The following is a 16,090-nucleotide window of genomic DNA, read 5'->3' as shown; positions in this document are numbered from 1 at the left end:
GCACTTCCCAGTCAGTACATGCTTGCAAATTTCAGTAGCTTGACTTATGGTTGCTGCAGAGGACAGGGTGTTCTAAACCCCCCATCCCCTCCCCCCCCCACAATAACCCTGGTATAGAGTGCAGTCCTAGAATACGGCCACTGAGTATACTTTCTGGCCGCAATACATTGACTGCAGACAGGTGCTTCTCAGGGTCTGGTTGGATTTGCACCAAAAATAAAAACGAGAATGGCCTTTATTGCAACAATTATCGATATATAAAATGTAGTGCGACCTTTAAATATTTACGAAGCACATTATTCACTGAAAGTATCTTTTGAATTATATACACACACAAAACCAATGTCTTAAGTTATGCAATAGAAATTGTAAACTTAAAAAAGGAGCAAATCTGACTATTTTAGAAAATGTTATGTAGTTTGATCTAAAAACCAAAGAGGTTGAGAGACTATACAAAAACGTGCAACAAAGTCTGGAAACAAATCGTACATACATGTAGCTGAAGCCAGAGTTAAAACATTAAAGTTTGTGGTACCTTATGCACTTCAATCTCTGCATGCAAGTTAGACATCAAAAGTCTTTTTCTTAATTTAGTAAATGCTTCAATATAAACAAGGACAAAGGAAATGGAATAGCACAACAAAATGTAATTGCTAATAATCTGTGCACAATTTGTGATCAACTATTGAAACTAACTTCCCAATATAACCAAAACAGATGCTAATCATGTGAATCTTTTATAGGGGCTAAACAAGAATAGCTTTTAATATCCATGAATAATAGGCCAACATTCTGCAGCATGGTACAAGGAGGTTGAGATACAAGATAAATATTAATATACACTGGTACAGTAGGTAAGGAGAGTACTGCTCTAAGATTACAATCTAAAACAAACATGGGAAGGATGTTGATCCAGGGAGTAAAATCCAATTGCCAATATTTGGAGGAAGGAATTTCTTTTTCCCCTTACGAGATATATCATTAGATATTTTCACTGGAGTTTATTGGTCTTCCTCAAGATCAATATACTGCAAGTACAAATATAGGATAAAGTATGTTGTCTAAATTTGGCATAGGTGGACCTTGTTGGATGCTTGTTTTTCCAAGCTCATCTACTACAGTATGCAACTGAATCTACTATGTAACTGAGGAAACGTTTCAATTTACAACGAATGGCATTTTCAACGCTTTACAATGTACCCTATGGGCTGTTTTTCGACGCCGGAATGCGTTATCCAACGCTCACCACAACTAATTAACATGAGACTCACTTTACAACAGTTTCACTATCCAACGCTTCTTCCAGAACGGATTCCGTTGGATAATCGAGGACTGCCTGTATCTGGGAATTAGGTTGGCGATTCTAAGAGATGCTTCGATGTAGAGCAGGTTGGCATCATGGTAAAGACAGATGGTAGAATATTGAGCAGTACATGTGGATGATGCAAACTGGCTTAAAGCAGTGAGTTCAGGTCCTGTTTCAATTTGTCAAGTGTGGAGGAATGAAATTGTGGGGCAGGGAATTTCATAGTTGTGCCACAGCCTGGGAGAAGTCAGAGGCACAAGTGGCAGGTGGTTATGAGGAGAGGGGAGTGAGGGAGAATTTGTAGATTAGTTCTGATATGTGCTGTATGAGGGGGGGAGGGGGAGAGAAAGGGAGAGGAGGAGAACCTGGAGCTCTGTACATGAGGACCAACATATTGAAGTTGGTGCTGTATGATTTGGAGACAGTGGGGAGGCAGCCCCCCTCCCCCATCTATAAAAACAAGAAAACAGATATTTAAAAATGTCTGGCAGCGTTTAAGATGACTTGGACGGGGAAGACCAGTTGGGATGAGATGAAAATATTGCAGAGGTGGAAGCAGAATTATTTGCGTGTGGGAAGAGTCAGGAATCAAAGATAACCCCTAGGCATCAGGCTACAGGAACTGGAGCTATGACAGAATGTTTATAGTAACTAGGTTTACAGTAGGAATGTAATCCATGGTTTCATTATGGAGGCATCTGAGGGATATCCATAAGCCTAGTGAGACACCAATAGAAAGTGGGAGGTTGGATCGATATGATGTGAACCAAGAGCTGCCTTGAGAAACCTTCCCCCTCCATACTTTAATTTGTTAATTTACAGTTTCAAAGACAGTGGAGAGGGTGAGCAGAATGTGCAATGAGAGGTGCCCCTTGGATTAGGCTGCGTCCAGGGTTGCAGCAGCCGGGCGGAGGCGCGCTCAGGCTGAGGGAAAGCAGGTGCTTTCCCTGGCCTTGGTTAGCGCGCCATCCGGGGGCGTGTTGGAGGGGCGGGCCAGTGACGTCACGGAGCTGGTTCGCCCTCATTGGGCGAACTTCGCTCACATGACCGGCCCTGCGCTCCCATGAGCGCTTGAAACGAAAAAAATTCTAAGACCTACGCTTCCACAAGTACGCGCGAGCCCCTGCTAAAGCCGCTCTCATTGCGGCTGCAGGGGCTCACTGGTAAGCGTGCCTCAGCGCCTAAGTGTTGACCATGCCCGAGGCCTTAATGTTATTGGCTACTCTCACTAGTGCAGTCTCAGTGGAGTGGGTAGGTCAGAATCCAGACCATTGCTTGTCATGGAGAGTTGACAGCCAAAAATAAATAAATCTAGAATGCTCTTGTAAACCATTCTAGTTTGGAGGTGCTGGATCAAGAGAAGAAATCCAAGATATGTATTACAATGGTATACTTTAAGGACAATGGAGGAACATACCAGTTTTGAGAAACAGGTTGATGCGTTAAGAGAATCCATGTGGCACAATAAAAAAAATGTAATCTTATTTTGTTGTAATATATGCAGCCTTTTATTACTTTGTATTGAAAACTAATGACCAAAGCTGCCAATTTATTCATTCTTCAATGATCAGCAATGATCATGCTTTCCAGGGTTCACCAAATGGCTGCCTTTCAGTTTCAATCAATCCTTCAGTCAGTGTAACATCAGCTACAATGTATTCTTACATTACCAAAGTAATATGATCTACTGTTGTACAACAGTTTTGATACTTTTGATCAAACAAACTCCAGTGCACTGGAATAGGGAAGCATGCATTAAACAGATTTCATTCCTACCTATCAGGTAGATCCCAACATGTTTCTCTCCGGCTCTAACCCCTTGGTTGTGTTGTCCCGCAAGGCTCGGTTCTGGAGCCCCTACTCTTCTCAGTGTTAATCATTGATATTCCTACAGCTTGTAAGGGAGCCTCAATACACATGTATGCTGATCACAATCTTATATTGTCTCGCAGATCTTGGATACGTACTTCAAAGCCGACTGAAACTTAAAAATTGGATTTCCCAAAACAAAAACAACCTGTTTTTAAACACTGACAAGACTAACAATGGTATTTGAGACCAAAGCTAAATTTCTAAAGCTTTCAATGAATGAGCTCCGGATCAGAACCAACTCTAATACCATCCTAGCCCCTGTTACTAGTTTTAAATATTTAGGCATATGTTTGACCCCCATTTAACATGTGTGCTGCACATTGATATGATGACATCCAAAACATATGCCAAATTAGGTGTACTTTATAGGAACAAATCTTCCCTAAGTCTGTCAGAAAGCATGTCGCACAGCAGATGCTAATGCCAATTATAGACTATGGGGATATAGTTTATGGCAGGGGTGTGCAAACTGGGGGGCACGGCAGATAGAGATCCGCTCTCTTCTCCCCCCTCCCCCACAAGACATTTAAATTAAATGCAGGGGGGCTGCAGGATGCCTCTATAACATGTGCAACGTTGCCATGTTAACGCGACGTCACATGACCCCACGCCTCTGACGCTGAACAGGGGGTTGCGGGGAGCCGAAGAGCAGGCAGGGGTGCGGACGGGGAAAAGTTTGCGCACCTCTGGTATGGCACCCCAAACTCGATACCCTCTACAATTCAACATGCCGTTTTTGTCCTCCAATGCCACTACAACACACAACGGTGAAATGCTCAAAGAACTAGATTGGTCATCACTTGAGTCTAGGCGTAAAGTTCACCTTTCCTGTCTTGCCTTATACTTTCTGGGCAAGCTACTTGCCTACCTGAACACGCTCCTGATGCCTACCACACACAGCACTTATCTGAGATCTGACTAAGACTTTTCAAGGTTCAACAAAGTATCCGGCCGCTCCTCCTCTTATCGTGCACCCCAAAACTGGAACAGGCTGCCGGAGACTCACTGCCACCAGTCTAAGTTCTTTCAAAACTAAAGCGGTCTCACATTTTAATCTGGTCTGTAACTGTTACATACGCCCAGCAGTGGATTTAAAATTTTTTTTAAAAAAAAACCCCGCCTCATGGCACTTGGCTGTTGCCGCTGCCTCCTTGCAGTCGCCCTCCTCCTGAATTGCAGCATCAAATGACGCCACATTTCCACGGGTAACGCAACGTCATTTGACGCAGTGATGCCATGTTGCTATCGCAATGAGACACCATGTTGGTGATGTCCACAGTGTCACTTGACGTTGTGGTTCAGAAAGAGGGTGGCAGGAAAGAAGGCGGCCGCCACAGCCAAGTGCCTTCCCATCAGGGGCGAGAGCGCAGCAAAAGTATATGCGGGCGGGCATTTTTGCCTCCCAAGGCCTGGGCCCAACGGGAAATCTCCTATATCATCATCTTTAACTGCGCATGCAATGTCTTGCATGTAATTAAGTAATAATCCCTGAAGAACAGGGCATTACTGGCCAATAATGCCCTGGCTGGAAGAGTTGAAGGCCTGAGGCGAAGCCGAGGGCATTATTGGCCAGTTCTGAGGGGATTATTACTTATAGGCTAAATGTAGACTTTTTTCATAGACACTTTTGTATAGTTATAGATTTTTTTTTATACACACACACCACCTCTACACACCACACACCACCTCCTACACACCACCCACCACACCCTACACACCACACATACACTGCTACTGACACACGCTACACATACAGCACAACACACACTGCAGCCACAATAAAAAATGCAGCCACTTACTAAACTTTGCACTCTCCCCCCACCTCTACACAACACAGCACCTCTACACACAACACAAACTGCTGCTACACCGATAAACACTGCTGCTTACACACACAGCACCTCTACACAGATATACAACACACACACTGCTACTGACACAAACTGCAGCCACAAAGAAACTGCAGACAGCCACTTCTTTGCAGACACCTTCCCCACCCCCCCCCCCCAAATTCAACTGAATCTGCTCAGAAAATCTCAGTCAGCTCGGAAGGGGGAGGAGTCAACCTGTGGCTGATACTTCCTGACCAATCCCCTGCCCTGTCTCAGAGCTGTTACTTCATTCTAACCCAGGGGGGCGCAAACTTTTTTCCCTGCGCCCCCCTGCCGGCTGTCCCCTCACTCCCGCGCCCCCCCAACCCCAACTTACCCGCGCTCCGGCGTAATGACATCACGTTGCCATAGCAACGGGACGTCACATGACCTCGCAGCGTCATTTTGCCGCCGCGTTGCCATGGCGACGCAGGGAGGAAGCCGCCGGAGCCACGGTAAGTTAGGTTTACAGAGGCCCTGCAGCTCCCCCGGCACTAATTTGCACTTTGCAAGCTGCTAAAATTCCGGCCATTACTGATTGGATAATGACCGGAATTTTAACCAATCAGAGCAGGGTTTTCAATAATGCCCAGAATTTTACTGCTTTAGCCTATAATGTATAACAACCCTGTTCACTTAATGTAACCATGTATTTATCATAAATCTATGCCCAGGACAGACATTGAGTTACCTCTCGTACAGTATTACTTCCTGGTAAAACATTTTTATAAATATGTACAGTTACAATTTGCAGTTTAAACGGCTAGGAATATTGGCAACAAATGATCACAAACAAATGTGTTAGAGGGGGGCGGAAGAAAGGTACAGTACTTATCAAATACTATAGAACTGATTTAAAAAAATAAAATAAAAATTGAAACTATGTAGGATATTTCATGAATTGCACCTATAAAGCAGCATGTATAACACACACACACAGCAGGGGATCTCCGGAGCTGAACTGCATAGATTTCCGCTCAAGGGGAGGGGTGGGGGGTGGGGGGGAGAAGAGAGGGGGAAAGAGACAACACTGCTTCCCAAAATACATAACCATGTATGGGGTGCCAGTCTAGTTTAAAAGTCCTGGTCTTGCTGGCCAATAGGAAGCCGTAAGTGACGACATCACAGCTTCCTATTGGCCTGCAAGACGCAGAAAATTTAAACCACCAGAAAGAGTTCCTACCGGCACTCCATACGGGAGGTATGCATCTCAGGAAGCAGGGGGTCCCCAGAGCTGAAGGCAACATGGTTCTGCTTCAGAGCCCCCCTGCACCAAACCTAAAGAAAAACTATGCATAGCCGCAAGGAGTGCTGCTTGAAGGTAGAAATTATAGTGTGCAAGTGAAGGGCATGTGAAGAAATGGGGGTCCAGTAGGCCGGTTGTAAGGGGCAAAAAAGGACACTGATGGTTGTCATACATATTATGCTAGTCTGCCACAGATCTTTGCATTTAGACAGTCAATATACATTAAATCACTTGTATGATCCATCATCATTTAGCAGACATGCCAGACAGCATAGAAATACATTTTCTACCTGCAGAGTGGCCATGTCTTTATGGCAAATGACTACATGTTAAACAGTTATCAATTGGCACCTACAATTGTGTAACTTGCATAGATTAGGGGACAACACTGGGGGAGGATGATTGTTAAACACAAAGAGTTGTCCCAAATAGCAGGAACAAAAATGGTAGTGGAACAGGCTCCTTGGAGACTCCAACATTTCCTATTGCTCCAGACTGCAAAATTCATGCATACCACCTACTTACAGCATAGCAAACAGTCACATCTCATCAATCACCTCTTAAAACAAGAGGGGGCGCCTGTAGATCTAAAGATTATCCCACCCTAGCCAAGGTAAAAAAAAAAAAACATTAAATCAGAAGATAGGATAAAACCCTGCCATCACACAGGAACTAGGAGGTTACACCCTATTATGTTTTATGGTAAAAGCTTTACAAAGCAACGTCAGACTATACACAGGACATGGATCGACGTGATGAGCTGTGAAGATGAATCCACTGGAGGCTTTTAGTGATTTAGGCGATTGTGATACAAGAGCATATAATGCAGTCACCCACCCGGCAGTGCTTGGCCCACAGGCTGTCACTGCTGCTGATCCTGTGCAGGGCCCAGCAGGCTCCGCCCGCCCTGAGCAGGGAGAAGGGCTCCAGGAAGCCCAGCACCAACAGCAGCACTTCCTCACTCAGGCAGAAGAGCCCGCAGGCGGCGGGGGCGGAGCTTCCCAGGCCGCCTTCCTCCTCGTGCTGCACCGCACCGGCGTGCACAGGCTGCTCACAGAGCACATCCGCCTGCGGAGCGGGGTGACCTGGGGAGCACGGGCTGTGCAGCTCCGCGCTAACACCGCGTCTCATCATCTGATGCAGCCGCCCGGGCACCTGCTCCCCTACTACTACTGCTGCTGCTGCTGCCCGGCTCAGGCCGCAGTGCTTATAAAGCGTTGGGCTGCACCACTACTGCTACCTGTGGGGGGTGAGAGGGGGGTTTCCGCTACTATGGCCCAGCATGCAATCAGTTGTGAAGATGTGTTTATTGTGCACGGCAATAATTGTAAAAAATGCAAGCGTATTGGGGGTGATTAGGATGGATTGGTGCATTTAAACACTCAGCTTTCTGTTGTGCAGGAAACTGAGGAATAAAAAAATGGGTGAGACTATTGGTTGGTGTTGGTTAGGTGGGGTAACTAGTAGCTCTGCTCCAGGTGGGACATGCCAGACATAATGCATTTATTTTGATGCATCTAGTGATTCACAGTGAAGAGTCCATAATCACAGACTTTTTAGAAGCTGAGATCACTAAAGTGTAGCATCTGCTTATTCCAAGTCTGCGCAATCACCTGATCCAATCCAGGTTTTCTGAAATACCCATACCAGTAAATGCAAATATCAGGCAATGTGACAGTCTCAAGCCCAGAATTGTTTGCATTCACTTTATGTAGGTGTTAAACCAGTGTTTTTTTGTTTTTACCTTTTTCTGGTAAAGGAACCCTATAATTATATTGTGAAATTCTGAGAAACCCCAAACCTCTCTAATAGCGCGTCTGAGATCAGATACATTGTAAGGAACCCCAACCCTCTCTAATAGCGCGTCTGAGATCAGATACATTGTAAGGAACCCCAACCCTCTCTAATAGCGCGTCTGAGATCAGATACATTGAGATCAGATACATTCAGCGGCGGATTTGAAAATCCCCTAGGCACTTATCTGTGGTGGCCGCCTCCTTGCTGCCACCCCCCTCCTCCTTCTGGACCGCAGTGTCAAATGATGCTGTGGACGTCACGTCGTATGGCATCGTATTGCCATGGTAACGTGATGCCATTATGTCATTTGCCGCTGCAATGTCATGTTGCCATGGCAGCAAGACGTGTGTTGATGTCCATTGCGTCATTTGACACTGAGGTTCAGAAGGAGGGAGGCAGGTAAGGAGGCGGCTGCAACAGCTAAGTGCCTTTCCATCAGGCCCGAAAGGCCAGAGAGTGCGACAAAAGTATATGGGGGCGGACATTTTTGCCACCCCAAAAGTTGGCCGCCCTAGGCCTGGGCCTAATGGGAAATCTGCCACTGGATACCTTGTAAGGAACCCCAACCTTTTCTAATAGTGTGTCTGAGATCAAATGCATTGTAAGGAACCCCAACCCTCTCTAATAGCGCTTCTGAGATCAGATGCATTGTAAGGAACCCCAACCCTCTCTAATAGCGCTTCTGAGATCAGATGCATTGTAAGGAACCCCAACCTCTCTAATAGCGCGTCTGAGATCAGAGACATTGTAAGGAACCCCAACCCTCTCTAATAGCGCGTCTGAGATCAGAGACATTGTAAGGAACCCCAACCTCTCTAATAGTGCTTCTGAGATCAGATGCATTGTAAGGAACCCCAACCCTCTCTAATAGCGCTTCTGAGATCAGATGCATTGTAAGGAACCCCAACCCTCTCTAATAGCGCGTCTGAGATCAGAGACATTGTAAGGAACCCCAACCTCTCTAATAGCGCGTCTGAGATCAGAGACATTGTAAGGAACCCCAACCCTCTCTAATAGCGCGTCTGAGATCAGAGACATTGTAAGGAACCCCAACCTCTCTAATAGCGCGTCTGAGATCAGAGACATTGTAAGGAACCCCAACCCTCTCTAATAGCGCGTCTGAGATCAGATGCATTGTAAGGAACCCCAACCTCTCTAATAGCGCGTCTGAGATCAGATGCATTGTAAGGAACCCCAACCTCTCTAATAGCGCGTCTGAGATCAGAGACATTGTAAGGAACCCCAACCCTCTCTAATAGCACGTCTGAGATCAGATGCATTGTAAGGAACCCCAACCTCTCTAATAGCGCGTCTGAGATCAGATGCATTGTAAGGAACCCCAACCCTCTCTAATAGCGTGTCTGAGATCAGATGCATTGTAAGGAACCCCAACCTCTCTAATAGCGCGTCTGAGATCAGAGACATTGTAAGGAACCCCAACCCTCTCTAATAGCGCTCCTGAGATCAGATGCATTATAAGGCACCCCAACCCTCTCTAATAGCGCGTCTGAGATCATATGCATTGTAAGGAACCCCAACCTCTCTAATAGCGCGTCTGAGATCAGAGACATTGTAAGGAACCCCAACCCTCTCTAATAGCGCGTCTGAGATCAGATACATTGTAAGGAACCCCAACCCTCTCTAATAGCGTGTCTGAAATCAAGGAGCAGTCTAAATTCTTCTGTTATTGGTACAATTTTCAAATGACCTAAAAATTGCAGGGAGACCTGTGGTACCCAAGGGTTCTTAGGAAACCCCTATCGAAAAATACTGTGTTAAACTAAATGCATTGGTTCTCCTGCCTCCTCCCAGAGTTCTCAGAATACCCATCCACGAGCATATTTTATTCTGGGAATCACACATGGCAGTGAAAAATTGTATTAGCCATGTTGAGATCTTATAAAGAATGCATTAATTACAGTGGCGTAACTTCGCCTTAAGGGGCATCATGATGTCACGCTGCATCACGTCTGTACGTTGCCGTGGCAATGCGTTGCCATGTGACGTTGTGTTGCCATGACGCCGCAGTGTCACCCGCGATCGCGTTTCACCCGCGTTAGAGGTGCAGGGGTTCTCTTCCCTCCTCTCAATTTTTATCCATGTCTCAATAAAGGATTTTTTTGTAGCACAGTCCAGCCTCATCGATTTTTTCTGCATCGTAGTGCCCGCTGACTCATCTTCCCTCTCGGCACAAGGTGATTTCGTTCTGCTTCCATTCAGCTGGAGCACACAGACCCGGATATACACATGGACATACAGTATGTGAGTACTATCATGCTTTAAAGTGAGCTGCCCCACTACCATTGGTTTATTTTGCTCTTGGTGTACATCAGAGGTTTGGGGGGGTCCTAGGATATCCCCCACACAACTCTCTTTACCCTTGCTTAACCGTGGTTCATCTAGGGGTTATTGCCTAAGCTCTAAGCATGCATCAAGGACATTATGTGTTCCGGTTTGCAGTGAATTATCACAATATATTTTCTGTGTATCAATGGGTATATGCTCTGTAGCACTAGTTACTTTTGGGGTCCTAACCTCAACATCTTCTATATGTGGTGTCATTTGATACTATTGTAGTAGTGATTGTTATATCGGTTATGCACTAATCTTTGGCTGTATAAATAAGCCTACCACATAGTTTTGAGCGCCTTTAGCTGAGGCTTTTTTATATGTATTTTTGAAGTGGAGATTGTACATACATATATAGTTTAGATATATTAATATCTGTATAGTCGCCCCCCCCCCCCCCCCTTTCAATTTAAAGCCTTGGAATCAATACACACACACACACACACACACATATATATATATGTAGTGCAGAATAAATGAGTACTTCAGTATTAGGTGATACCTTTTTTATTGGACTAACAATTTATGTCATAGGACAAGCTGGACATAGGCATAGGACAATTTATGTCCTATGACATAAATTGTTAGTCCAATAAAAAAGGTATCACCTAATACTGAAGAACTCATTTATTCTGCACTATCGCAACTGGACTAACACGGCTATTTTCTGCTTTATATATATATATATACAGTGGTCGACAAATCACCAAAAAATCGCCGAACAAAACAATCTACTCACCACCTAGTACCACACGTGTGCTGCTTGGGCCAATAGGAGCTCGCCACGATGTTAAATCTACTCGCCCGGGGCGTGCAAATGTATAGGTTTGTCGAACACTGTATATATATATATATTCTCATTTATCAGCTCTTTTAGTTGATTTTATTGTACTTCCTAAAAATACTAATACTCCATTACGAGAAACCCTTTTCTTGGTCAATATCATTGAGCAGAAAATGCTTGTTACAAAGATATGATACTAAAAGTTAGAGCAAGACAATTGGGGAAAAAATATTAATTTACCCAATTTGAAGGAATTTCAGAGACACGTAATAAAAGTGTGAAACATCCCACTCAATCCCATTCAAGCCTCCCGGACTTCTAGTACTTAATTTAAAAATCCAAAATATATGTAGTTCCCCATGGACGAATCCTCCTTATTTTGGTCGATTAGACATGAGGATGGTATGAAAGCCATTAAGCATTTTTTGTGGTTAATTATAGCAATTATCCAACAGTACAAATGGATTTTTTGCTTGAGGCTCTGGATTTTCTATTGACACAATTATTTAATGTTTGATGGTGTTTTCTAACTCCAGAGATGTGCAACAGGCATGGGGGCAAAGTTTTCCCCCTCCTATGCAAAGTAAATGAACTTTTTTACATAATTGGAAGCAGGGGGTCCCAACGGAGCTCAATTCCTATATTTTCAGCTCCCTGAGATATATAGAGATAGATCTTCAGAAGTCCGTTAAATTTGCGCTATTAATGACGTTACCGAAATATGTAATGAACGTTATTTTTCCTCGGTTGACGGTTGTCCTCAAAGCTAATGTTATGCAAAAATAACGTCCTGTGAGGGGTTATCCTGCACACGCTGGGATCCCTCTACAGGTGGAGGCGCTGTACCGAGAAGGGCGAAAGCTCACCCCAGGCTCCCAGCGGTGGAGGCTTAGGCCTTCTGTGAGCCACAGGTAAAGTCAGCACGCGTTGTTCCCATAGTCATAGGGAAAAGGGGCTACACAGTATGGAGCCACAATACTTACAGTACACCGGTAGGTACAGCAAGGCCCCGCTTCTCGGCGCTCCGCTTTTCGGCGATCCGCTGATACGGCGGCACAGAGAAGAGGGCCACCATGTCTGCTCAGAGGCTGTTGCTGCTGGCGCGCATGGGCAGAACGTAGCTTGCGCGTGCAGAGTGTAGGTCGCGCGTGCACAAGGGTGAAATTGCCGGGCTGCGCAAGCACACAAGGGGGAAATTGCAGGGTTGCGCATGCACACAAGGGGGAAATTGCCGGGTTGCGCATAGCTGAAAATCGGCGGTTCCGCTTTCCGGCGATTTTCACTATACGGCGGGCCCTTAGAACGGAACCCTGCTGTATGTTGGGAACCGTAATGTCCCCGAAGCTGGAGATAGCACGTGTCCAGTTACAGGCGACCCACTGGTTCAAATTATGTAAAAATAATAACAATATTTTAGAGACGGGATTGCTGCTTTAAAGCATATTTCAATCTCGGCATTATAACAAATGACATCAGAATTCCAAGATGGCCCCTACCTGACTCCCCAAGAACAATTAAGGATATTTAAATAGTTTTATTTTATTGTGGGAGAAATTGGATGTAAATGACACTAAATAACAGATAGATTTGTGTGTTACCAATTTGTGTCCCAGTTGGAATTTAGTTCTTTGATAATTCTGATGCATTATTTTTTTTATGGCTTTTTGGACTTGATTAATATCCCCAGTGCTTAAAAGGGTCTTTAAAAGAACTCTGTTTATTTTGTATTTTTTTACAGAGGCCATGATATAAAGTATTTTTTAGTAACCCTTTAGAGGTAAGATATCAAAAGGGATATTCCCTACTTCAAATAGCATTGTTTAGACAAATATTATTATTGTTACCACGTTCCTATTAGAAGTTTATTCATTAAACTGCGGTAGTGCTGATCAGAGCACTCGCTCACCCAAAAATCATATTGACATCAGTAGGATGTTCTGTGCGATCTCTGATCAGCACTATCGCTGTTTAATGAGTAAACCCCTTCGAAACTGATGAATATAACATACTTATTTCTCACAGTAGCTAAGTGACGCATTATGTTTTTTCTCTCTCAGTAACTAGCAGACCTCAAGACTAAGGCTGTCAGGAGCTTCAAGACGATCACAACTGAAGCCTATGGCCTGGATTGTACATTCCCCCTCCAGACATACTCCGTCATCAACCTTGCTATGCCCTTCACTAGTGCAGCAGTAGGCAGCTTTCTGCTGCACTGTATGTATTGCTTCAATCCCTAGTACTTGTTCTGCATTAAAAATCTAGTGAGTGAAAATAGGAAGTGACAGCCAACAGCAGATGCTGGGTAAACTTGGGAAGGTCAATTAAGTTATTTGTAGTCATTAAGATGCAAAATGATACAGTAACTGGATGAATTTGTATTTGCTTTTCTTTAACATTAGAGGTTGGATAGCAATGTACAGTAGACATTTCTGAATAATAAAATTAAGAGCACTTGTCTTCAAGACTGGGTTTTGGCAATGTTTTGTAAACCGCTGACCCATTTGGTTGTGCATTAATGATTTATCTGCACAGTAGGTCTGTGCTCAGTGAGTTCAGCTTAATGGTGCAATAGGTGGGGATGTATATATGTTCCTGTTACATTCCACACAGGAACTCTAAAGTCAGCCAATGAAGTAGCAATTTCTGCAGTGCCAGGACATACAGATTTGCTGGTTCTGATAATTTCCAAAACTAAGGACACCCAATATGTACAGGTGCGCTGACGAGTATTCTAAAACTTGCCTTAAACTTGCCTTGGAAAATCTGGGGCTATCACCAACAAGATCCAGGTACATGTTGGGTACATACTGGGCACATGCTGCAACATTTCAGTGACATTTCTGCAGAGACTAATGCCCCATCGGATTAACACAGCAGGGGTCCCTGGCAGTCCTATTCAGTTTGAATGGGACTGCCAGGGACCCCCGCTGTTAATCCGATGGGCCATTAGTCTGTCTGCAGAAATGTCACTGGAATGTTGCAGCATGTACCCAGCATGTACCTGGGTCTTGTTGGTGATTGCCCCAGATTTGTTTTAGAATACTCGTCGGCACTACAGTAGGAAGTAATTCAGCAATCACCTTGTGGGTGGTCAAGCATTTGTAGTGACTTCCAAATCATAATGGACTAGATTTTCTTTATTGTTTTTTTTTGTCCCCAAATAAAAACCAAACACATACCTAGATCAGTAGTTACAAAACTCTCGTAGTTGACTCTGATTTCAAATTATGATTGTGCCATTTTCTATTTTCTTTTCCAAGTGTCTTTGTATCCAATTTCTCTTTTGTACTCTGTCCCATGTCACTCTGTATTATGTTCCTTTGTCTATTCAATGGCACCCCATGTCTTTATTTCTTTTCTGATGTCTCTTCAGTGTCACTGTTTTATTTTGTCTACCTTTTCTTTGCTCTTATTGCATGTATTACGTTTTCCATTCATCGCCCTTTCATAATGATAACTATGTACATTTGTAACAAAGCTCTATCCTGGATCTCCTCTTAACTGTATCACCATACTTTCAGTGTCTCTTTTGCTAACACCTCCTCTTCCTCTATTGATCTCTCTGTGGGGGGTACCCCAGGGCTCTGTCCTGGGACCTCTCCTCTTTTCTCTGTACACACTTTCTCTAGGTGACCTAATAACATCTGGGTTCAAATATCACCTCTATGCTGATGACACGCAAATTTTCTTTTCAACCCCTGACCTTACACCTGCTGAACAGACCAAAGTTTCTGAATGTTTTTCTGCTATATCATCCTGGATGGCCCTCTGCCGACCTAAACTTAACATGGCAAAACAGAGCTCCCCATACTTCCTCCCAAACTTGGCCCTACTACCTCCTTCCACATTACTGTTGGAAGTACTATCATTCTGTGAGGATTCGCCATCCTGGCGGTCGCAGACCGTCTCCTCACCCCAAGAAGCCTTTTGTGACGGACACTCCGGATGCACGGTCTCGTGGTCCCAGTACGCGCGCGCGGACCTTGCGCGGCCCGATCCCCCGTCCGCAGATTCGGACCCCGTCCCTCGCTCTGACGCACGACGGGTGTGTTCGGCCAGCCTCCCTGCTGACACGTGGTCTAAGCCCCGCCCCCGCTCTGGCGATGGACAGGACTGGCGTGAGAGTGACGCGCGATCTCGGCTCCGCCCCCTGATCTCGTGACGCGTGCGGGTCGGCGTACAATTGGTCCCGCCGCCTCTTGCTCTAAGGACATTCAGAATCGGCGTGGGATTGACGCACGCTCCAGGCTCCGCCCCCTGACCTCCGTGATGCGCGCAGTTCGGCTCGCGAGCAGTTCCGCCCCCATCCCCGATTAGGCCGTGTCATAGGGCACACCTGTGTGCACAAGCAGCCTATCGGTGCTTACTTCCTGGTTCCGCCCTGGCTGGCTATTGGAGGCTCTGCCTTTATATACCTTCAGTCTGCTCTCATGACCTGCTGAGCATACTCTAGTGTGACGCCGTGCTTTGCTGCATTCCATTTCCTGTGACCTTGCCTTGCCGATTTATCTCTTGTTGCCTACCTTGCTTATCTTTTGGATTCCGCACCTCTCCTCTCCTGATCCGGCTACGAACGACCATTCTCCTGTCTCCAGTCCTGACCCTGGCTAAGTACTCCAACGATCCGATACTCTCCTATCCTGAACCTGGCTACATACCCCGACTATCCGATACTCTCCAACCCTGATCTTGGCTACGCACTCCGACAATCCGCAACACTCCAGGCCTGGCAAGTACTAACACTAATCTCCAATCTATAACCCTGACATGGCTTGAACGACTACTCTACATCCTAGGCGCGCCCTCGTGGCTGTGGGACGTCGTTAAACAATTCCCTACCTCAGCACTGCGGTCGCGCTTCGTTT

This window comes from Ascaphus truei, chromosome 4 (genome assembly GCF_040206685.1).
Source record: "Ascaphus truei isolate aAscTru1 chromosome 4, aAscTru1.hap1, whole genome shotgun sequence".
NCBI classification, from domain to species: Eukaryota; Metazoa; Chordata; class Amphibia; order Anura; family Ascaphidae; genus Ascaphus; species Ascaphus truei.
This window is presented reverse-complemented; position numbering follows the sequence as displayed.